This window comes from Pan paniscus, chromosome 4 (assembly GCF_029289425.2).
Source record: "Pan paniscus chromosome 4, NHGRI_mPanPan1-v2.0_pri, whole genome shotgun sequence".
NCBI classification, from domain to species: domain Eukaryota; kingdom Metazoa; phylum Chordata; class Mammalia; order Primates; family Hominidae; genus Pan; species Pan paniscus.
The window spans coordinates 42,924,864-42,949,849 of NC_073253.2; the positions used below are offsets into that span (position 1 = coordinate 42,924,864).

The 24,986-nt window shown below is 42.7% G+C and overlaps 1 pseudogene; it reads right to left on the minus strand.

The window, feature by feature from the left end:
• Positions 1 to 7,136: 7,136 nt before the first annotated feature.
• On the minus strand, positions 7,137 to 14,368 carry LOC100980596 (large ribosomal subunit protein uL1-like; annotated as a pseudogene).
• Positions 14,369 to 24,986: the final 10,618 nt, after the last annotated feature.

The following is a 24,986-nucleotide window of genomic DNA, read 5'->3' on the forward strand; positions in this document are numbered from 1 at the left end:
TCTTCCCAATATACCTTTAATAATACACACCTCCCACACAGACCCAATACTCCAGCCAATTTTAAGACAGTTGTACATAGACAGACCTGTTGCCCACATGGCGGCCTCTGCCAATCACGAAGAACAGGAGTTTGCTTGGCAGGAGAATCAGTCACCATCTCCGAGTTCCTATGCTTATGGCTGGTATGAGTGTTCTCTTCTGCTCAGATGTGAGGATTCAATGAAAAGTACCTGTCAAATCTATGCATTTATGTGGAAATGAGACATTGTTCTGTAATGTCAGTGTGTGTTTTGAGGACGACATTGCCTGTAAGACACTCAATTCTCATTATTTTAAGAAAGCAGTGATCTAACTAGGAGATATTTTTATGTATGCGTCTTTAGATTTACACCACCTTTCTTCCTGAGGCCCATGACCACCAGCCTTATAGAAGCCACCGTCATCTCTCACTGGACTACCGCTTTGTTTCCTAACTGGTCTCCCTGATTCCAGGTGAACCCCATTACAATGTTCTCCACATCAAATATAGAACAGTCACTTAAAAATGCAAATCAGTTCCAGTCCCGACCTGGTTTATGAACCCCTCAGTGGCTTTCCACTGCACTTTAAATAAAATAGAACTTGGCGCTGGGTGTTGTCCTCCCTGTACCCCAGCCAGCCCGGCTGAGCCACGCTTCTGAGACTGCGCCAAGTTCATCCTACGCAGCCTCTGCCTTGCTCTCCTCTGCCTGAGGCATCGCCTCTCCAGGTCCTCCCTAAACTGACTCCTTCTCTTTCTTCAATTCAGTCTCCTCAGCGGGGCCTCCCCTGACCAACTACCAAAGCTAACTTCTCCTTATTCTCCTTACAGCTTCCTATTCACTTTTCTTTTAACACATATTATCTATCTATAATTACGTGTTTATTGTCTACCTCCCCTACTTGACTGAAAATTACATATGGGTGTGGACCATTACCACTTGTATCCCAAACACCTTGTTCAAGCATCCACTGATACCCCGAGAGGTCTGGGAGCCCAGGTTCCCAACTCCTACCATACCATCCGTGTGTTATCACCTGCAAAATTTGCTTTAACATTCTTGTTAGCATCATCAACATAATTTTACTGAACAATTTGCCAATACCCTAAAATTTGTTAACTTTTCCAATAAAAATCTAATAAGAAAAGCTTTTAAGCCAACAACAAGGAAGCCAGGATGTAGAAAACAGCCAGCTTTGACAAAAGAGTGTGGCTTAGGTGAGCATTTCATCAGTTTGAAGGTGCTATAGCCGATTTTTGTGGTAAGCTGAAGATCAGAGTGCAGTTCCACAGGACAGGATGCAAAAGCATGACTCTGCTGTCTCAACTCAGATGTTTTTACAATGACCTCATCATTTTATTTGAAACAATGAGAATTCCAGGATCATTGGAACATCCGTACTCAAAAATCATAAAGAAAATATGTTAACCTTTTCTTCAACTCTTCATGTCAATGTCTCCTTCCATTCATATACATAACCAGTATGATTTATTGTAACACATAAAGAAACTATTAAAATAACCAGTTTAAATGTTCTTAGTTCTTAACAATAAAATTATTTATACATTAGTGAAGATTTAGTCAAAGTCACAGCTAAGAATTATTGTGATTTTATGGAGACATATTTGAAATATAGAAAATTAGACATGAAGCTATTAAAAGACATATTTTACAATGGCTACATAGTTACACAGCTTTGGGGGAAAAACCAGATATGTTTATCACCAATAAAAAAAGTAGAAGGCTAATTAAGACAAGAGCCTATTGTGAATCTCATTTAACTAATCAATTGAATTGACACATTTATTGAGCTTCTACTATGACCTTAGGAAGTGTAAGACATGGTTCCAGCTCACAAGAAGCTTAAGTTCAGGGGGGAAAAGGGAGCACAGCGGCTATCATATTGTACATTTATTACATTAGTAAGTGTCTTCTTACATTTATGAGGTGCTTACCAGTTCCAAGTTCTCTGCTAAGACTTTTTGCATGCACTATTTCATTTTATTCTCACAACAACATCATGTACTTTAACTACATAGCAATTTAACTTTTAAGACAACTAAGGCTCAGAGCAATTCATTGGCTGTCTACTGACATACAGCTAGCGAGTGGCTGAGTTAGAATTCCACCCAGATCTGCCTGATTCAAAGGTTCAGAGCTCTCTCTACCATCAAAAATGTGCTGTGGTGAGGCTTTCCCCAGGAAGGAATGCAAAAATAAGACCAGATAATAAAATGAAAATGTGAACTTCATGAGGGCTAGACCATGTTCATTTTGTTTCTCATTTTATTTCCCAAACCCAGGACAGTACCTGCACTGATTAGTATTTTTTGAATGAATGGCATCTGACAATTAAGCTTTGAAAGCAACAGATTTTAACTCAGAGCAGAGAGGCACTGGGGGGAGCTTAAAAAGACAACTCCCAGTTATATAAAATCTGGGAGAGCTGACTGAACATATTGTCGTATTAGAATAAAGATTTAAAGCAGTCTTCAGAGAGGCTGGTTAGCCTTGAAAACATAGAAAAGGAGAGTGAAACTATAGAGGTGAAAGCTCATCTTTGTACATCCAGTTTATTTTTCCCAAATTTACCAAGGAGAGAAGCTACTGCATCTTCCTGGGGGCTGAAAGAGAAGAATTGAGTGAAAGGGGAAGAGGAAGAAAGGCCAGGCCATTATAGCAACTGATCTTCACCCACAAAGAGGGAAGCGGCAGGCAGGAAAGAAGCACCCCCATGTAAACTAGGCAATAAAGCCCCATGAGTGTGACAGGACTATCTGAGAGTTGGGACATCCAGGAGATCAACCAAGGAGAACTCAAGGCAATGGGTTGGAATGTTATAGGACTTTAGTTGGAGAGATGCATGAACAGAATAGCACAGACTAGAACATAGAAAAATGAAACCGTGTGTGTGTGTGTGTGTGTGTGTGAGAGAGAGAGACAGAAAGAGACAGAGAGAGAGAGAGAGATCTGTTAGGGTGATCTAAGCATTGACACTGTGGAGCCAATTTCCCTTGGTTTGTACCTCTAATAAATTGTCTCACCCTACCCCCACCACTGCCCACCCCCTCACCAGTAATTGTATATTTTTCATCATACATGAAAAGAATCAGCATTCTGGTTTGTATATATCAGTCTCTGTAGCCTTGGTTAACACACATAATCCCCAAGTGGAGAGACCCTTCATCTGTATATAGGACAAATAAAGTCCTATGTCTGGATGGCTGACACAATACCTTGAACCCTTGTGAATTCCTACAGGATAAATGCCACTTGGAATGGCCTCCTGACAGTCAACCAGTGCTCTCCTGTGCTACAGTATACCACCCCCATACTACAGTGGGGCCAATGTTTCCTTCTGAACTGACATTATCAAAGAGTACATAACCGCAAGAAAATACATTTCAGTCCTAAGAGGAGATCATCAACTGCACAAATACAACACAGAGGTTATGGTACAGTGTATGATGGGGAGTGGGGAGGGAGGAAAGAGAGGAGAAGAACTGATATGCATTCGATTTCTAGCTTGTTTTTAAGAAGTCTTACATACTTACCTTACACAGACAATAACCAGAGAACTAGAGGCTTGGTAAGGGTAAGTCAATTGACCAGAAGTCACTCAACTAGTAACTCTCAGGGATTTCAAACCCAACTAGTAACTCTCAGAGATTTTTAAACTCTCAGGTATTCAAATGCAGGCCTGTCTAGTTCAAGGGTAATAATAACAACGAGTACATAATTAGTATAAAAATAAATAGAAAAGACCCTTGTAGTAAGACTTATAAATTAGAATGCACAGTTACCTAAGAGACACTGCTCTCTCTCTAGTTCTTTTTAAAATATTCAATAGAAGACCAGGTGCAGTGGCTCACACCTGTAATCCCAGCACTTTGGGAGGCCGAGGCAGGTGGATCATCTGAGGTCAGGAGTTCAAAACCAAACTGACCAACATGGTGAAACCCTGTCTCTACTAAAAATACAAAAATTAGCCAGGCAAGGTGGCACGCGCCTGTAATCCCAGCTCCTTGGGAGGCTGAGGTAAGAGAATCACTTGAACCTGGGAGACAGAAGTTGCAGTGAACCAAGATTGCGCCACTGCACTCCAGTCTGGGCCACAGAGTGAGACTCCATCTCAAAAAAATAAATAAATAAATAATAGAAGAATACTCAATAGAAGTATGCTGTTTGGACTTCATTTTTGTGAAGGCAAAGAAAAATAAGTGAAATGAGAAACTATAAAAAAACAAACTGTGGCGTCTAATTCCTCCCCCTGCCCCTGTTCCATCCACGGAGTGTGTTTGCGCAACCGGTATATAGAAATGTTAGGAGAAGTGATGGAAACTTTATAGGAATTTATATGAATTGGTTTTTCCCTTGTGGATTTTACAAGCAGATTAAATTCCACATTCAAATTGCTGCACTGCAACTTATTAAATATTCACTTTTCAAAATAAGTTGATGCATTATTTACAGCAGAGCAGATTCAATATTTAAATTGTTTTCTCAAAGAGTTCCTGACTAGAGGATGTAACCAGCACCTTCCTCCCGGACCAGGCGATGAGATGAAATGAGTCTTATTTGGTGCAAATCCTAAGAACAAAGGCCTAACCTGAACTGGAAAGCCAGCTTTGGTTAATGCCAAATTCCAGGCTGCATCCACTTCTGGACCTCTGACTTGCCTTCTTCTTGGCCTCACACAGCATCTTGTCCCTCATCAGCGTTTCTCTCACTAAAGGTATCTGGCTACTTGGGGTGGAATCATCTGGGATGAGTTTTCAAAATGCATTGGCATTAAAAACAATGGTTTTTAAACCTCAGGGTTGAGAATCACTGCTCTAACCAAGGTAGTGTCTAGTAAGAAAGCCTTCTTAAGCCTTATCCTAGACTCAGAGTTCAGACTTTGTCTTGTGAGCTCTGGGAGACACCAAAAGGGTTAAAGCAGAGAAAGGACATGTTCACATTTTGCACTTTAAGAGTAGTGTAGCTGCAATGTGGAGAATAGAACACTCGGGAAAAGGAGACCAGGTGAGACAGTGGTCTAGGCGAGAGAGGACGTGGACCCAAGGTAGAGCAGTGGCCATGGAAGGATTTGAGAGGCACTTAGGAAAGATAATCGATGGAGCCCAGAGCCTCATCGCATGGAGGGTGGGGAGGTCAGCAGGTGACAGAGAGAAAGAAAACAAAGAAGAACTTGCTGTGTTTAGGGTGGAATGTGCTAACATGAACACTACTTGTTATTATGAGACTCAGATTATAACCTCAATGTTCTGATACCTAAGGTTTTACAAATATACTCTGTTTTCCTAAAATCAATTAAGTGGTTGAGTTTTGATTTATTTTATAGTTAACAAAAGGACATTCTTTGAAGTTCTTTTTGGTATGGGGTGCTAAATAATATAGAGTAAATTAAAACAATGTATCTAGGATCCTAGTAAAGTTATTTCTCTTTAGCTTCTCTGAGAAGCTGGGCAATGAACCAAAGCCTGGGCTTTCATTCCGTAGTACTGAAAATACTCAAGTCTCCTAACCTCAAATTTGGAAGTAAGCTCTGTCTTTTTAAATCACTGGCAAGTCACCTCCTCCTTTTCCTCTCTATCTCACTCCCTCTATCCTAGATTTTTCAGGCTTTATTTGGAGATTGTGAGTCCACAGATGGGTGCTGTCTAGCTGGAACTGGAGAAATTTACAGACGACAGAATGTAGCAATAGTTGTAGGACAAGACGCAAAAATCTGATCTTCTGATCTCTTTATTTTTCAGTTGTAGTCTGTATAGTTGCAGTGTTCTTTTTTCCTAATCATAAAATAATTACAATGTATTATTATTAGGCATTCAAACAATTCAGGAAAGTATGATACAGAAAGTGAAAATACCCTGACACCTCAACCTCAGGAACATCCACGTTAACAGGTTGGTGTATACCCTTCCAGATTCCTGCAGTAACATAGGATTAAGGTGAGGAATTAGGCAGGCACCGAGCAGGAGGTCAGGGCTCCAGGCAGATGGAGAGCACGTGTTCTTAAGAGAATGCATGACACATCAGGGAAGCTGGAGGTTCCCTATGGCGCTGGTATCCGAAGTGTGAGGTGGGCGTGGTGAGATGCAAGGAATGGAGGTTGGCAAGGACCCTTTAGAATGTGTGTGCACACGTGTACACCTTTTAAGAATATCAGATCATACTATGCATTGTCTTCTAAAACTTGTTTTTCTACAAGGAAATCTTCCCACATCAGTGCATTTAGGTATAATTCACCCTTTAAAAAAGGGATATATAGTACTCTATTATTTGGATGGACAAAGTTTTTTTAACTAACCCACTACCAATGTGAGTAGCTTCTAGTTTTTGCTATTAAGAGCAAATCAACATTATTAAGTAAATACCCACAGAAGAATATCTCAAGGCTGAACTTCCAGGATTGATATTGCTAGGTCAATGGCTATGCCTATTTACAATTTTATATTACCTACTGTATATAGGATTGGCTAATTCCTTACACCCTTACCAGCACTGGATGCCATTTATTTATTTGTTGTCACTCTTATGGGCAAAAAACGAAAGGTCATTTTAAATGTTATTTTAATGAACATTGCAGTTGAACACCTTTTCATATCTTTCTTGCCTACAGGTATTTATTCTGTGAATTACTAGTCCATGCCTTTTGTATCTGATCATTTTATTTTATTTATTCATTTAATTTATTTTGGGACAGAGTCTCACTCTGTCACCCAGGCTAGAGTGCAGTGGCACAATCTTGGCTCACTGCAACCTCCGCCTCCTGGGTTCAAGTGATTCTCCAGCTCAGCCTCTCAAATAGCTGGGATTACGGGCACAGGCTACCACACCTGGCTAATTTTTGTATTTTTGTAGAGATAGGATTTCACCATGTTGGCCAGGCTGGTCTCGAACTCCTGACCTCAGGTGATCTGCCTGCCTCTGCCTCCCAAAGTGCTGGGATTACAGGCGTGGGCCACCGCGCCCAGCCTGTATCTGATTATTTTAGATCAGCCACGCAGAGAGGTGGTTGATCTAAAGTAATCAGATATAATAGGCTACTGTAGAGTTGATTAGTTTTCGTTTTTGTTTTTTGGTGGCACTAGGACCTACCAGGCCATGCCTTAGTCCAGGTGCTGGGGCTTGCCCATGGTGCTCTTGATGTATAAAGCCTGGGCATTCTGCCAATTCACCTTGAGCAGTGACACCAGGAAGCTAACATCCAGAAGGATGTTGTACACAAGCTCATCGTCTGTCATCTTCACATGGCATTGGTCATGGCCAGACACAGCACCTCCGTCTGGAAGTTGATTGTGGACTTCACCTCATCAACTCTGGCCACCATGTTTTCATTGTGCATGAACAGAGAAGGGAATTTGCCAGCTTTATTCAGGCTGGGGCTGAGGATGTGTTTGATCAGAGTCCTCATACTTTATGGCCAACTTCTCGATGAGCTTCTTATTCTGGTTGAGTTTCTTCAGCACCCCAAAGCTCACATGGTGATAGCCACAGCCTTGGCTTTATCAAAGTGTTGTTGGTCCCCAGTATACACACAGAGAGCTTGGGGCAGGGAGTGGACTAAAGTCTGCAGGGGGAGCACTTGTCCTTCTGAGTTCATCGTTCTTCAAGGTGATCTTCAGCTATACCCAAAAGTGTCCAGTGCTTGCACTGGTTCCTCTGTGGGACGCCTAGTACAGAGTATCTCGAGAGGTTTTGATGCTTTTGGTGCCTCATGCCACAGAAACAAGAAATGAGCGTTACTGTAGAGTCTTGCACCTTCATTTAACTAACTGGTGAAACAATGAAAGTCACTGACCTTCAGTATCTTGGAGTCATGTGTGCCTTTAGGTTTTTACTGAAATTGCAGGACATTAAACTTCTTTTATAACTAGCCATGTTTGTTCTTGGCTTTTTCTATTGGCCTCTACCACTGTGTCTATGGACCTCAAAACTTCTGATTTCTACCAATAAATTTAATATTTTTGAGAAGGACATTTAAAATGCTTCTCAAGATCACTTTGCGAATCACACCTTCACTTTCCATTTATGGATTTATAGTTTTCTGGGAGGAGGACACATCTTTTCCTTTGAATATGGCCTGGTCTGTCTTCCTATTTAGATTCACAGTTCTCCATCAGCAACCAGCCTTGATCTTGTGCCGTTAGGAATCCAAATTAGTTCACATGTCTGTTCCAACTAGTGCTGGAGTGAAACTCACACCAGTATAAACATTCTTTATACTTAGTCTGTAACTGGACAAATTGAAATAAATAAGTTATCCTAGAAATTGTGGCACAGACTTCTTTCTACACAGTCAAGGGTGGGGAAAAAACACAGCAAAGAATTTTAAATACAGATGTTAAGAGCCATTGGAATCATAGATTGAGGAATGTTTAGGTCTTAGCATCACAGAATTTGGAGTGAAAATGCCCTTTTGATGAGACACAAATCAACTTCCTCATTTTGTGGGTGAGACCAAGACAAGTCAGACAGCTGCTCAGCTTGCCCGGCCAGCAAGTGACAAGGCCGAAATGCAGCTTTCCTGACTCCTGGGCCACAGTCTTTCTTCTTCTAGGCTGCCTCCTTTCCTAATCTAGTTGAAAGAAGACATTTACTTAGAAGATTAATATCCCAGAAGTCACTTTGCTGGTCACCTATCACAAAGGAGGAACTGAGTCTCAAGGAGATGAAGTGACTCGCTGAGGGTCACAGGGCTAGCAGGCGCACGTCCATCCCAGGGCACAGGTTGCGCTGCTTCTCATTGCCAAGGAGGGCTCTACCAAGTAACTCTGGCATTTTCTGCCAGGGATGGTCAGAGTCCTCGGAGCAGGTGGAAACATTCCTAAAGTCTCACACTCTAGTGGCTGCTCTCAGAAATCCTAAGAGGCCCCCTTCTTTCAATACTCTGAGAAAACAGTCTGTCCTTTAAGACAGTCTAACCCTGCACCTTGTGTCTTATTAAAAATAAATCCTCATGATTCTCCTGGGTTTGTGACTTGTGTAATAGTGCATGTGTTCAGAGTAGTTGTATTTTATTTTCTTGCAGTAAAATATGTCACTGTTTTCCTCCTAAGTTGGGTTCTTTTGTTTTTAAGGAATACTGCTGTAAGTGAGCTTGAGACCAGAGGGTTTTATTGTAGGAACTGAGATAGTATTGGGGACTGAGGTCACCTGAGAAACTGGTCAGCTCTGGGGACCCAGTACTGTCTCCATTGCTTTCTCACGGCTTCTTCTTCTTCCTCGTGCTTCCGCTCAGATCTCCTCTCTACCGCCTGGCTTATCCTGCTTATTAGAGGTTTCTGAACCTCCCTAACTGTGAGTTACTCATAGGTTTTGCTTGCTATGTCCCTGACTTTCCCTCAGGGCATCTCTAAGGATATAGGAAAAAAACAAACTCTGTTTCTCCCACTATGCTCTCACAACATACAACGCTTCTGTGACCAAATGTGTGGGTGTATTGTCTCAACACCAAGCAAGCAATAAGTTCTGCAGCAGATACCAGCTGGGTGTCCTCTAAATCAATTCAGTTCTGACACTGTCTACCCGGAGATGGCGTCAGGTTCCACAGGTCGAGGGCTCAGTCCCACAACACTGTCCCCCACTTCCAATGACAATCACAAGCTCCAGGTTGTTTTACCTGTGCTCTGACCAGTCAGCTATGAATCAGGGGTCCCATGGCCCCCTCCTTAGTTTTGATTAATTTGCTAGAGTGGCTTACAGAACTCAGGGAAACACTTAGGTTTACTGGTTTATCCTGAAAGGTGTTACAAAAGATATAGATACAAGCCAGATGAAAGAGAGGCATAGGGTGAAGTACGTGGGAAGAGGCAAGGAGCTTCCAAGCCCTCCCCAGGTGAGCCGCCCTCCAGGAACCTCCCCCTGTTCAGCTATCTGGAAGTTCCATGAACCCAGTACTTTCGGGGTTTAGGAAAACTTCATTTAGGCATGATTGACTAAATCACTGGCCATTGATGATCAACTTAACCTTCAGCCTCCCCCAAGTTTAGAGAGTGGGGCTGAACGTTCCAACCCTATAATCCCCCCTTGGTCTTTTATGGGATCAACCCCCATCCTGAAGCAACCTAGGGCTGCCAGCCACCAGTCATCTCATTTGCATACAAAAGATACTCTTGTCATTTTGGAGATTTCAAGGATTTTAGGAGCTGTATGACAGAAAATGAGACAAAGACCAAATATATACTTTATAATATCACAGCATCCTTGCAGTTTCTGTTCTTGTTGCTGTGGGCTCATTCCTTCTGTGTTTCCTAGTTTTAGGAAAGACAGAGAACATGATTGGCTCAGCTCATCTTTTGCACTAGGACATAGCTCATAGTTACTGTCCAGCCTATGGGAATGGCTGCCCTTTGGTCAGGTGACTGACCTTGCACCAATCAGATATGGGCAAAGAGGGGTTTCATCACATGGCAAATTATCTGGCAAATTAAACATCTGTTGGTGGGGCAATTTTTTTAGAAGCGGGAGAGGAATTGTAAGCATGTCTAATGCATCTGCTTTTTTTTTAAAATTAAGCTTCAAGTGCCATGGAACTGAATCTGCTAATTGGCATCTTTTGTAAATTTCTTAGGAATTACAAAAAAAAATGTTATTCAGGAACTCCTTCAACTATCTAACAGTGAGTCATGGCAATGCTATAATTTCCCGTCCGTGAACTGCTTGGCTATTTTCCAAGTACTCCTATTGGGTTCCACTCCCCTGAGGCTGAAATTTCAGTGTGCCATTGGCAGAGAATGAGCCCATATGCCTCGGCCTCTGAGCTTTGTCCTGAGAAGGTCTTATGATCTCTATATTCCTGACCTGGCCCATTCCTTTATGACACCTTTAATGAATAGAGGTGAATCTGCAACACTGAACATAAACCTTATGCTCACATGCAAACCCTATGCTATGGCCCATATGATAGAAATTAGTTGATTTAGGAGCTTGGGAGGATGCATGGGAGCTGGGTAGACATGCAGGAAAAAGGAGTTAACCTTTACTGAGCACCTACCATGAACCTGATGTGTATAGAGAATCTGGTGTATAGATGAGGAACCTGAGGTTCAGAGAAGGTGAGACACCTGCCCAACAACACACAGCAAGCAGGTAGTAGAGCTAGAATTTAACCCAGATCTCTCTAATTCCAAATCACACTCTTTGCATCATATGTTGAAGTTGGTGGTTGAGAAGGGGTTAGAGGGAGATATTCCAGATGAAGAAAATGGAGACCATTACAGGTAAATATGTGAAGGTGGGTAAATAGAAAGTGGTGTGGGCACTGGAGTGACAGATTTCTGTTGGAATAGAGGGAGATTAAATGTCAGAGGCAGCCAGATTCTTGCACAATATAAAGGCCAGGCCAGGGCGTAACTGACATTTTTGGAGGCCTTGGGGAGTCACTGAAGGCAAGGCAAGGCATGACGTCTCCAAGGCAGCTGTTCAGATTAGAAGGATTAGCCTGGAGACAGGTGTCAGATGGATTGGAATAGGAAGAGACTCGAGGTGATTTAGGCACGCATAACTGTGGAGGGCCCCTGTAATCTCAGGGAATGTTTCACAGCTGGCTTCATTTTATTAAGCAAGGACCCTTTTTAGTCCCTCTCCCTCCTTATCTCTGTAATAGTCACGAGCTTAAAATTGCCTGTCCTCCACAGAAACTAAGTTTGCTGTACAGCATTACGTTTGATGAAGAGAAATGCTGTCAATTTTTTTGTAATAATTTCTATCTGAAGCCTCCGAATGCTGTGTTTTTGATTTTTAAAAACAGAACTACTCCAAAGGGTAGCGAGTACTGGGAAGCCGAGGCTGTGGTCTAAATTTCCCCTGAAAGTCTTAACCACGGGTGAGATTTTGTATGTGTATCAATCATACCATTTCCATCCTCATTCTCTGTTCCTGTCACTCCAAGTGTGAGAAAAGATAGATGATTAAGATAAAGTCCAGTTCCTAGGACTTTACCTTCTATTTCTCCTTTTTCTTTTCCAAAGTAAAATCACCATGAAATTACAAGACGTTGCAGGCAATTTGGCTAAGGTACTTGTGGATTTGCTTTGGGAAGAGTAAAAATCAGCAAATGCTTTCTTCCCCGCATTTTGCAGCTATTGAGGGTATTCATATAATTTGGGCATGGCTAACATAAAGAGTATTGGTGCTGAAACATATCTTTCCTTTACCAGAGATTAAGTATCAAGTTTGGCGATGAATTAGTTTGTCAGTTTTATTGGTGAGAAAACTGAAGTGGAGTTTAACCCCTGGACTCTGCGGGGCTCAGTAATCATGTAGGTGGAAATCCAGTGGATAAAAATGGCAGCAGGATCGTGGCACACCTGTAGTCCTGCCTACTTGGGAGGCTGAGGAGGAAGAATTGTTTGAGGCCAGGAGTTCGAGACCAGCCTGGGCAACGTAGCAAGACCCCCACCTCTACAAAAAATGTTAAAAAAAATCAGCCGGACATGGTGGCAGGTGCCTATAGTCCCAGCTACACAGGCAGCTGAGGCGGGCAGATCTCTTGAGCCCAGGAGTTTGAGTACAGCCTGGGCAACAGAGTACTTCTCTCTAACAAGAAAGAAAAATGGCAAGAGGTTGATCTGTGTTTTCCTTTTGCCCTAGGCTAAATTTGGAGCCCCTCTTCCTTGACACACTTGAGGTAATAAAATTCACAGCTTTGACAAAACCACTGGAAGAGGTCCTTCAAGCAAAAGTTAAACTTGTGGTCTCCCCACCCAAAAAAACAACAATACAACCAAAGCAGAAGCCTTAATTGGCTGCCCTCAATGTGGAGGGTATTGTGCTAGGAGAGAACTTAAATAACTTTTCCTTAAGAGTGTAGTGTCAGATAAATTGTTTACTATAATAGCGACAGTCTTCACTGAAGCAGAGGTGAGTTATTCTATTTAATAATTCCAAGAGCACACTCTTTACCCAGTGCTTTCTCTGCTGAGTCTGAAAAATCAACTCACTGCATTCTTTAGTGCTTAAAGCACAGGTCATTAGACTCACTACACCCAGGGACTCAATGAAATGGCTACCATTTTCAGGGGACTGTGAAGATGTCAAGATGTGAAAGCAACCTCTGGCTACCAAATCAAGGGGCTTTGCTGTCAGGCCTGGGTCAGGCCAGATGCTGGGTGATTCTCAAACCAACACCTTCGAATGGTCTACTGGTTAGGATCACCATGTCCCCTCATGGTCCCATCACAGCTGGATTGGGCAGACCTATGGGGTACTAGAGTTGTAGGTAGGAACGGTGAGAAATCGTTCAAACAGAATGGAATTGGTCAAGGCCAGATTTGTGCACAGTCCTATTTGGTATCCAGTTCAAATCCAAGGAGGTCATCATGGTGGGGTCTCGTCTATATATTTGCACCTCTGGGAATTTGGGGGAGCCAAGGCAGACTGTCCATAATAGAACTAATGACTATTGGTGTTTAAAGTCCTTGGGAAAAAATAGTGGGAACTTTGGGATTCTTGAACAAAGAAAGAAGGTGTGGCCTGTGTCAACCACTCAGAAGGAAGGAGTGCCCCAAGCAGGCAGAGAATTCATCTTCTGAGGTGAAGGAGGGACATAGTTCATATTCCCCATATTGAGACACCTTTTTTTCCTAGTCAAGGGATGCTTTTGTGTATGACAAAGAGCTGTCTTTCTGCCCAGGGCACTTGTAGATTCCTACATTGAGGTTGTCTCAAGGGGCCTTAAAAGTCTGTGGTCACTTAAGGGTCAGACAATTGAAAGTTACCTGAAGGAATTGTATTTGCTTGGGGTGGGGCTGAGATCCAATACCTTTAGTTTTGACAGGAACAGAGCAGATCAGGGACTGCAGGAGAACTGAGGACAGGAGGAAAGAGTGACAGCAATTGTTGAGAAATGGAACACCCCAGAAGCAGCGGCCAAAACTCTAGGGAGATAGCAAGGATCGCTGGGGAATGCACGGGACTGGGGGTTTGGAGTTACAGTAACACAACTGTGTGAGAACTTGAAGCCAAATGTCTCTGTGCCCATCACCCAAGCTGTGAATATTGCCAAGGCATGTGTAGCCTGAAAAACCAAGGGTTTCTCTCAAAACTTTGTCAAATATTGGCTACTTTAAAAATGTTACCATTTTCATCAGTTTTGTGATGTGAAAGGCTTGGGAAGGTGGATTCATGCCAGGGATTCATGTGGACAGTTTGCCAGCTGCTGGGGGTGAGGAACAGAGAAGGGACCCCAAGATTAGCTCTTGGGGCAAGACTTGTCCCTCTATGTTAAGAGATGACCTACATACAGGACACAAGTAAGAGGAGATTATCTGACTTGGTGTCCTGTGATATTCTCTGAAAGTTTGTCTGATGTGGCAGATAGCACCAAGATGACAGACATTCTCACCTTCCTCAGGTCAGGTGAGGATCTGAAAATACTAAGTTGCTGAGAATGTCCTCTTTAGTTACCTCTTCATATCTGGGGAAGGGGAAGTCCTGATTTAGTTAAACCAGTCATCTTGCCCTGTAGCCCCTGTGAACAGAGATCAGTCAAGAACCAGAACTGACCATGTAGGAGGTGACTCCATTGATATTTGTACAGCCATTTACAATAAGCATGTATTAATTACGTATTTCTCCGTAACAAGTTACCCCCCAAATTTTGCAGCTTAAATCCACAATAAACATTTATCTCATATAGTCCCTATAAGTCAAGATTTCAGGAGTGGCTTAACTGGCTCTCCTGAAGTTGCAGTCAAGAAATCGCCAGGACTGCAGTCATCTGAAAGCTTGACTGGGCTGGAGAATCAGTCTACAAGATGGCTCACTTGGATGATCACCTCATGCTGGCAAGAAGCCCAGCTCCTCACCATCTGGACTTCTCCATAGGGCTGCTGAAGTGTCCTCACAACATGGTGTCTGGTGTCTGGCTCCCCCCAGATCAAGTGATCCAAAAGAGAGCAAGACAGAAGCCTCAGTAATTTTTGCAACCTAGTCTCAGAAGTCACACTCAGGCAATTCTCCAATATCTTATTGGTCACATAGATCAGTCCTATTCAGTGTAGGAGAGGACTATATACAAGGGCATGAATACCAGGTCAGAGTCACTGGGCCCACCTCGGAGACTGGCCACCAAAAATAGCCACTACCTATCAAGAGCTTACTGTGAGACAGGCACCTTGCCAATAACCTTACATACAGTAATCCTTCAGAGTTATTGTTTTCTTACTCTCCTCATTTCTACAGATGAGGACACTGAAGCCTAGAGAGGGTACATGACTTCCCAAGGATTTTCCATGCTGAGCTTGCCTTTGGTTTGCACCTCTAAGGAATAAAGTTCAGGTCATATTTTCATTCAGCACACAGACATTGAGTGTCTACTATGAGACAAGCACCGTGTTAGGCTCAAGAATATGAGTAACAGCCAGACCCAAGCCCTGAGGTATGTGAAAAAGTTACAGGCACAAAAATTGCCCTGTGTTTAAGGTATAATCTGGCTCTACAGAGGAAGTTGTCAATTATTTGAGGATAGGAATAGGTCAGAAAAGTCTTATTGTATGGGTGGTGCTTGAGGTAAGTCTTAAGGGGTCAGGAACATTCTCAAGTGGGAATGTGCCAGAACTTCAGGCCTGGAGTAGGAGCGGGGAGTTCTGAGTGATTCCTACAGAGCACGTGGGAATCTCCCATCTTCATCTTCTAGCTTTTGGTCTGTGTTTGGTGAAGCCAGATGACACTTTATCGTATGGCCAGCCTAATGGAGCTGGGGTAGGTGTGGGTGGGGCTAGAACCAGGAGACTCAGGTTTTATGTGCTGTTTTCCCATCCACCCCCTGTATGATCTCTGGCAAATTCTTAGCTTACATATGCTTTGGTTCTGGCTTCTGTTAAATGAGAATAAAACAATCTTTCCTCACATTGTGGAGGGGGAGGAGCTGGAAGCATGGTTGTGACGATGTCAAATGCAACTGAAAAATTTAAAGCTCTCCTTTCTACATGATCTGAAGTCAGAGCTACTTCCACTGCAACACACTGCTTCTCTGCCACCCCACTCTGCCTGCACCGTACAGACACAGAAGGGCTATAACTTAAAATTTTGTTTTCAGTTACTTTTAGCCAAGGGAAAAGAGTCAACAGCTCCTGAGGATGTTTGGTACACTAGGCTCCCTCTGAAAAAATGTGCAAGCACTTCAGTTGTCCATCTAAAATTGTTACTGAAAAAGTTGGCAGATGGGAGAAGAGAAAGAAGTCTGCTGTTTCCAACTGTGCCATCGTCATCTGTGCTTTGTGCAGCTCTTTCAGGACAGCTATCAGGTGGATGACACTACGATTCTTACAGTTGCCATGCATTTCATTCTCTGAGAAGTCAAGCACATTCTTTTTTTTTTTTTGATGCAATAATGCTGCAACTTATTATTTTTATTGCAGAAGCAACTAAGCAATATTTTTCCTGTGAACAGCACTCTCATATATATGTAAACCACAGTCTGCAGTTCCTCAAAAAAAAAAAAAAGAGAGGGATACTGAATATTCTTACTCTCAACTGGATGCATATAGGGTACAATTCAATGTAGAGGTCACCACTGCCTTCCTATGCATACCCTGAGCCCCCATCCTCACCATCATTGGCATAGGTGAGCAACTAGATATTTTGGCCAAGCAAAAAAATCTCCCGGAAGTATTGATCATTTCATATATGCGTGAATCTGCTGATACTATTCATATGAATAATACACACAGAATATTGATCTCCCAAGAGTCATTTTCATTTCATTTTGCTCTTTTCCTTCTCTTGCCTGAAACCTTGGAAAGCTAACCCCACACACTCCTTTAGGCTCTCCCTTATCACTTCCCTGAGCCCCTTTCATCTGCACAAGAGCATCAGACAAAATATTGTGACCTGTGCACAACCTCAAAGTGTACTGGCACATCTGTTCCAGTATCTATTGATTTCTAAAGTCATTTTCTCTCTTCTCATCAAGAAAACTCAGACAATTCTGGGGTGGAATTTGGTAATCCTGGATTGAGAAGTGAAGATCACCTTGTTCTATGGAAAGTGAAAGAGGAATTGAAGCAAGGAAGCTAAAGTTCTTCATGTAGTTCCAGAATATCGACTTTCTCCTCTCTCCTCTTGAGCTTTTCAATTGCCACCAATAGTCAAGGCCTTGTTGCCTGGTGCATTTTTTAAATTATGGCTTTCAATATTTTATTGTGGTTAGAAGAAGATGGGCAAGTATTAAAAGCCCATCGTATTCTTCAAAGACTACTTGTTTTGCTCTTTAATTAACATACAGTAAAATCATTTTCTTGGTGTACAGTTTTATGAATTTTAATGCATGTATGGATTCATGTAACCACCACCACAATCAGGATATGTAACCGTTTCATCATCCCCCAAAACTCTCATGCTGCCCTCTGTAGTCACACTCTCCCCCACCGAAAACTTATAACCACTGATCTGTTCTCTTTATTGTTTTGCCTTTTCCAGAAAGTCATGTAAATGACACTTGCCAGTTATGTATTGGCATCAGCCAGTATGCAGCTTCTGAGACAGCCTTATTTTCCTCAGCATCACATCTTTCAGATTCATCCATGTTGTTGCACTTATCAATAACTAGTTCTTTTTTATTGATTACTAGGATTCAATTGTTCTCGTGCATATTGAACTCAGCAGCGGTTTTCAGTATAATACAGACCCCATGGGTCCCAGGAAGAAAGGCCGGTTGGGTAACCAAGCGAGGAAGTAGCTAAAGTTCATTCTTCAAATTCTATGGTTACTTGTCATAATCATGTTGGGTGATCATCTGGAGATGAAGAGGCACAGCGGTTTTTATTCAAGAGCAAAAGAAGCCAAGAGAAAGCCGAGGCCCAATCACCTCAGGCTTTCAATAGCCCCCTTCCCCCGTGCGGCATCTGCGAGTTCTTTTTTCATTTTGTTTTGTTTTGTTTTGTTTTTGAGACGGAGTCTCGGACTGTCGCCCAGGATGGAGTGCAATGGTGTGATCTCAGCTCACTGCAACCTCCGCTTCCCAGGTTCAAGCGATTCCCCTGCCTCAGCCTCTTCAGTAGCCGGGATTACAGGTGCACACCACCACACCCAGCTAATTTTTTGTATTTTCAGTAGAGATGGGGTGTCACTATGTTGGCCAGACTGGTTGATCACTAGTATCTTGACCTCGTGATCCGCCCGCCTTGGCCTCCCAAAGTGCTGGGATTACAGGTGTGAGCCACCGTGCCCGGCCGCGAGTTCTTAACATACTTCACTTTCAAGCTGCCCAGCGTCTTCCTGACTCAGGCTAATGTAGCAGTTCTCCCCAGCGGGTGATATTGCCCCTCATGAAGCATTTGACAAAGTTGGGAGACATTTTTGGTTGTCAGGACTCGGGGACTGCTACTGGCATCCAGTGGATATTGAGTACCTAAGTGCCAGGCAATATTCTGTGCTGGGGATACAGGTGTGGACACAAAAGGCAGAGTCCCTGCCCTCATGGGGCTTACAGTCTAGAGCAGGGGTTGGCAAACTTTTTCTGTAAAAGGCCAGATGATCAATATTTTCAGCTTTGTGGACCATGTGGTCTCTATTGCAGTGTGAAGGCCGACAAAGACAATGTGCAAACAGATGATAGTGTCCGTGCCCCAATGCAACTTGACTTACAAAAGTAGGCAGCTTGTATGACGTAGCCCTCAGGCTGTAATTTGCCAACTCTTCTTCTAGCGAGAAGACAAATCATTGACAAACAAATATAAAATTCAAGTAGTAAGTGCTATATATATTTTTAAAGGCAAGATAAGGGATAGAGAGGAGGAAAGGTGCAATTTAGACTAGGTGGTCAGGGAAGGCCTCTCTGAGGAGGTGACATTTGATCAGGCACCTGAATGACATGCAGGACTGAGCCAGAGGGAACAGCAAGTGCAAACGCCCTGAAGCAGGAATGTGCTGGTGTCTTCAAGGAACAGAAAGAAGACCAGGGTGCAGGAATAACGCACGGAAGGTGTGGGGAAGCTGAGGTTAGAGAGGTCAGTGGGCTCAGGGCATGTTAGCACTTGGACTTTGGAGTTGATGCTCAGGGTGCTGAGAAGCCTTGGGGGCTTTGGGAGAGGGATGCCATGTTCCACATTCTCACCATCAAGCAGAAGAGTTCAGGTGACTTTTCATGGCCTCCATTCATCCACATGTGGGTTTGGGTGAATTAGTGAAAGGTGCCTCTCCCTATTGGCAGCAGCAGCCTTGGATCCTGGCCTCCACTCCCCACCTCTGCCACATGCCCGTAGTTGGGGTATGACTTGCACAGCTGTACATTCCAGTCCTTGGTCTTAAGTGCTGCTGAGGTTACTTAAACTTTAAGCAAATGGTATTCTTCAGACTTTCTAGGACTTTAATATATTTGGTATGCAAATTATTGTTATTAGGCAGTGGTTTCTGGGGCTCCAGCTCAGTGTTCCAGGGCAGATTGGAGAACATCTAATCTGAGGGTGCCCTTCCTTTTCCTTTGAAAGGAATCTCGACCCATTCCTGAGACCTTTCACTGCTAGGACCAGCAGTCCCCCTTCTTTGCTTTGAGGTAATGCAAAGTGGTATGAATGAGGGAAACAGAGTAAGCAGCAAAAGTATCTCTCTAAGTTATGGAAACTTGCATAAAAGGAACCTTGTGGCAATAGTGAGGCCTTTCATTTCCTATTCTTTATTAAATGACAGGTTGCCAGGAAAGCACTGTCACACATTTGCATGCAGGTTAAATTTCTCAAAATCTGAGCCCCTACAGCGAGTGACAGTGGGAAGTGTGAAAGAAAGGCTCGAGATTCGCTGCTGTGCTGTTGTTATTGTCAGTGGGTAAATTTCTTTAGCAACTTGTGGTTCTATTGGAACTGACTGGAACAAATCCAGCCATGAGCTATTTGTTAGTTGGTTTTCTTTTCTATTTATTACTTTGAATGGAAAGCATGATAACCAGGGATAAATAATGAAAGGCATTTTCGTTATCATCATTTAATACCAAACATAGGTGACTACAGAAATCCTAAAATAACTAGATGAGCTCATCATGGACCAACATCTTTCACTTTTCTAATGTGCTTTTGGAGGTTTTGACACCAGGAATGCTGCAGTGCTTTCCAAATAGTGTGGACTTTACCTAGAAGTATTATCAACTGAGTCATAATGAACATCATGGTTCACTCTTTTCCCATGGTTGTCTTAATTAGCTGCACAATTTTCCCTGATCTCACTTGAAACAATCTTCAAATTCTTACCCAGAGGTTTGATTGAGCATTTTCTATTCATTTGTCAATTCTAAGAACTAGTTACTGGGATTAACTTACAAATGAATATTCCTTCCCTAATTGCTGCAGACAAATGCAGTTTGGCTGCTTCAACTTAAAACAATAAAGATGAAAGTAGTAGTATAATATAATTAATTTTGTGGTAGTAAGCATCTTCTAAGCTGTAAGTAGAGGATGAGACATGTAGTTCCAGAGTTGGGCTTTAAACCTACATCTAAAGTTCACTGTTATTAGGTGGTATCTGAATATTAGGCCTGGAAATATTGAATTGGCAAACATTTTACTGTTTTTAAACTTTCCTCTATGTTTTCCAGGGGGAAAAACTGATATTTGTTAATATTCTCCTTCAAATAAACTGGGAAAGTTAAAATGTACCTTGGGTTGCAGTAAAAGATGGTTGTGTAGTAGGTTGATCTTTCCCATGGCTTACCTTGAGGGACTTTACTCATGTCAAAGGCTGCATAAGATGCTGGGCATTGGGAGACACATTTGGGGAGCAAATGGACAGCTCCAAGTGTCCTTGTCACCTTTCTACAGGATGTAGCCCAAGGGCAGCTGGTGAGGAAAATGATTTTTAGGCTTGTTGCTTGCTTTTCTCAACTTGGCCTACACATCTTCTCCCTTGAAATAAGAGTTTTAGGCTCGGGAGAAAACAGGACTGAAAGCAAACCTCTGGCTTCTCCTAAGTTCCAGTAAAGCAGCCTCTACTCTGAGTCAGTGAGTGAAAGAGTGAGAACACAGGAAGCCAAGCTCTGTCACAAAAGAACCTGAAAAAGGGACCTAAAATATTTTTTTTTCAAAGGGAGAAGCATTAACAAAATGATGGGGAAGACACAAAATAGAAGAACAGAGAAAGAAAAAAGAGGAAGTAAAATTCAAGGAGAAAAAAAATCATAACACATTAGTTTATTTGAAATGTGAACAGACAGCAAAATTGCACATGGCCCATTTAGTCCAGCTTGCTTGCCAACTCTTCTACTCAAAGACAGGGGGACCTATTCCGCCTATCTGTCTCAGAACCTTTAAAATGGGGTCAGGAAATTTGCTACTTGGGCTTAGCAATGTGCTGGTTGTCTTTGTCCCACACTCTGCATCTATCTAGGTGTTTTGCATATAAGAACATTTCAATAGCATTAAATCATCAACAACCTAAAAGTCATGTCTACACCTGCAAAGTGAAATGTGGAATTGAGATAGTTTAGAGAAGAAAAAGGGATTTTTGAAAATAGACCCAAATAGTCCATATGAAAAAAAGATTTATACTTTTGGGCAAGACTCATGGCCCACTGAATTTGATATTTTGACTCTAAGGGTGTATCACAGGCTGTGGAATGAAAGGGGTATAGGAGCCCAGAGCCACTCAATTGGTTCACTGGTTAACCGCCCAGCTCTCCACTTTGTCATGGTGGGTCCTGCAGAAGTGAGCTTCATGCTACTGATTATTTACTTGCAAAGTGGGCGTTGTGCCTGGGTGATACCCTGCCTCCCTATGCAGTGCAGTAGAACACAGCCTAACTGTGTTCCTCCCTCCACTTCTAACACCTGAATGAGATAAAAACCTGCTTAACACAGCATGTAAAGAAAGACTGAGTTCTGGCCACTCAACTCCAGACTCCTAGAGGTGTTTGACCAAATGGCCATCAACCAGGTGTTTTGGGTTTTTTTCATTTGATAAGTGAGGTAAATCACAGACATTATGTAAGGAATATGTACAATAGGATTTTCCCCAAGATTTTTTCTAGTACCTTTATCCCTGAGCTGGTGTGGCCAAACCATACCAACTCTGCGGGCCACATTGTTTAGAGTCATTAACAGTTTGTTTCTTTTACCTCATCAGTTGTTGTACAATGCACAGTTGCACTAGGGTCTCCTCTAGGTACTTTGGGTGGTTTTCAAGAATGTATCTATCGATGCCCATGAAGAAGTCATCTTGAACAAGGGCATCTGTCCTTTCTTCCTCCTGAGCTCTGGTCTCTCATCAGAATCCCCATCCCAGCCCCAGTATAGTTAGTGCTCTGTGAAGTCTCAATATATATTAAAGTTTCATGATAATGGGAATTTCATCTTTGACCTATTCTTAGAGATGGGCAGTGATAAATACACCGGGAATCCAACATTTCCCTCACTTAAATGGAGAACGCTCCAAGATTTAGTCATTCCTGATGATGGCAGGAAGAGACAGTAAGGTTGACTATCATTTGATGAATTTGGAAGGGTAGAGAGACAATCAAAATAACCAAGATCCTAATTCCTTTTTACTTCTTTCACACACAAATGTGATTTTAGTTAATAAAGGCAAACAGTTAATTGGGGGGATTTTCCTTCTCAATTTGGGAGGAAACCCTTTCCCAAGTGAGACAAATGACCATCCTTTTTCTTTCATAAGAAACTGAGTGTATGTTTTCTCACAAAACATCTAATGTGTGTGTGCATGTGTGCTCACGTGTACACGCACATGGACACATTGCATGATACTTACATTGGTCTACTTTCTGCAGAGGATCAACTTTACTGCTTTCTCTCTTTTAAAAGTATCCTTTCAACACTAAATATTTCTTAACCTGCGTGAAGGCAATATTCTATATATTCCCTAAAGTCTATCTACAACTACCTTTCCTGTCTAGCCTGCTATGTGGACCTCTGTTCTCTCTGAATTCCAGAAATGCTTTTGAAAACTAGCACCTTTTAAAAATAGTGACTCTGGACGCCCTCTGCCGTCTATTGTAAGTTCTTCAGCTCTGCTACTGACAGCAAAGCAGGAAGTTGGCCAGGGATTATTGAGAATACATGCACACAGCCAGCACTTGGGCAGGCAATACAGAGATAGGGTTAAAAACATGACCTCCAGCATCAGACCTCCTGGGTTCAAATACTGTGCTCTCCCACTATCTAGTGTTATATCCACAGGCAAGCAACTAAACGTCTCTGAGCTTCAGTTTCTTTATCTGTGAAATGGGATAATAGTACTTTATGGGGTTTCCCAGGGATTAAATGAGATAAAGTGCTTTGCACAGGACCTGGCAAATGGTTAAGTCTTATTATTATTATTATTTGAAACGTAGTTTCGCTCTTGTCGCCTAGGCTAGAGTGCAATGGCGCAGTCTAGGCTCACTGTAACCTCCGTCTCCCAGGTTCAAGCAATTCTCCCGTCTCAACCTCCTGAGTAGCTGAAATTACAGATGCCCGCCACCACGCCTGGCTATTTTTTTTGTATTTTTAGTAGAGATGGGGTTTCACCATGCTGGCCAGGCTGGTCTAGAACTCCTGACCTCAGGTGATCTGCCTGCCTCGGCCTCCCTAAGTGCTGGGATTACAAGCTTGAGCTACCTTGCCCAGCTGGTAAGTCTTATATGTTATCTATTTTTGTCTATAATCTTTGTAATTTTATGAACCCTGGCTTTTTATAAGCCCCGTTTTTGTTGAATTCTGTATCACCTAAGGACCAATGTGTTAAAAATCGATTATGATCTTCTAAATTGGAAATGACATTTTCTCTGCTCTCTATAGCTTTTTTATATAATGACAAGCTTTTTAGGCCAAAGCCTCATGATGCATGCAGCCATCTTGCTACCAGCTATAACCGGAACATACTCCTCACCCTACCTGACATCAACCCAGTAATTTGCAGCTATAAAACGGAAGGTTAACTTAATCCTCTTCAGTCTTCATGGCTACATGAGTCTCCCTGGGATGCGGTAGAATACATCAGCAGATTCTGTTACTATTAGTTACCAGGAATGAGACTTGCACTTGCGGATTCAAAATCAAATTGAGTTGTAGGGCAGTCCCTTTGCAGGGGTTATGCCTTCCTTCATGCTGTCAATTGTAACAGATGATGTTGCTGTCTAGGGGTAAGGGCTACTTTGGGGATTGAAAGACAGGGTGATGCTGTGCTCTTCTGGGTGAGCATCTTGGCCTGATTCAGTCAGGAAAAAGGAATCAGGGAAGAAAGGGATTTACAAAGAAAGCATCACTCTACTCTGACAATGCATTTCCAGGCAGGCCCGCAGTTCACAGACCAGTTCACAGACCGTGATGCCTTGCAGGCCATCTCAGAGGCCCCTGGTTCTCTTTCTTCTCCTGATTAAATGAGGCCTTCCTCTCCTATCCCAGAGCAGCCAGCTCTGCAGTGTTTCAGCTGCAGGGCAGTGATTAGCAGGTAAGCATGTGGTTCCCTTTCCCTCTGGGCCTTCTTTCCCCATCCCCATCTTTAATGCCTGTGGTAATGCTGCCTCTGAGGTCCTTGGAAGAAAGTCAGCTGGGCAAGGCAGGCCAAGTGGGGAGGTGAGCAGTTCAGCAGCGCTTTGATCCTCTTTCATTAGCAACTTGAAAGTCACCTGGAACCGTTGTGCCCACCGCCTACTCCCCCAACCCCTCGCCAAATCACTTTTTTCTCAGATTAGCTGTGTGCTTCGAATGTCTGGGGGGAAACTCCCACAGATACATTACTGCAAGATACAGGGGCCCTGGTCCAGTACATGAATGCACTGGCCAACCCAGGACCCCCGCACAGGCAAGTCATTCTACTTGTCTGTGTCTTGGCTCTGTCATATGTAAAACCGGGACAGAAACAGCAACCAGTTTATGAGAAAACTGTGAAATGCCTAAAGTATATTGTGGCAGACTGTACATATTAACTAAAATCTGCCGTTAATTAATGAAATCACTCTTTCAAAAAATATTAAGACCTCATTAGATGTATAAATAATATGCTACATAAGCACCTTGGGGTCATATAAAACA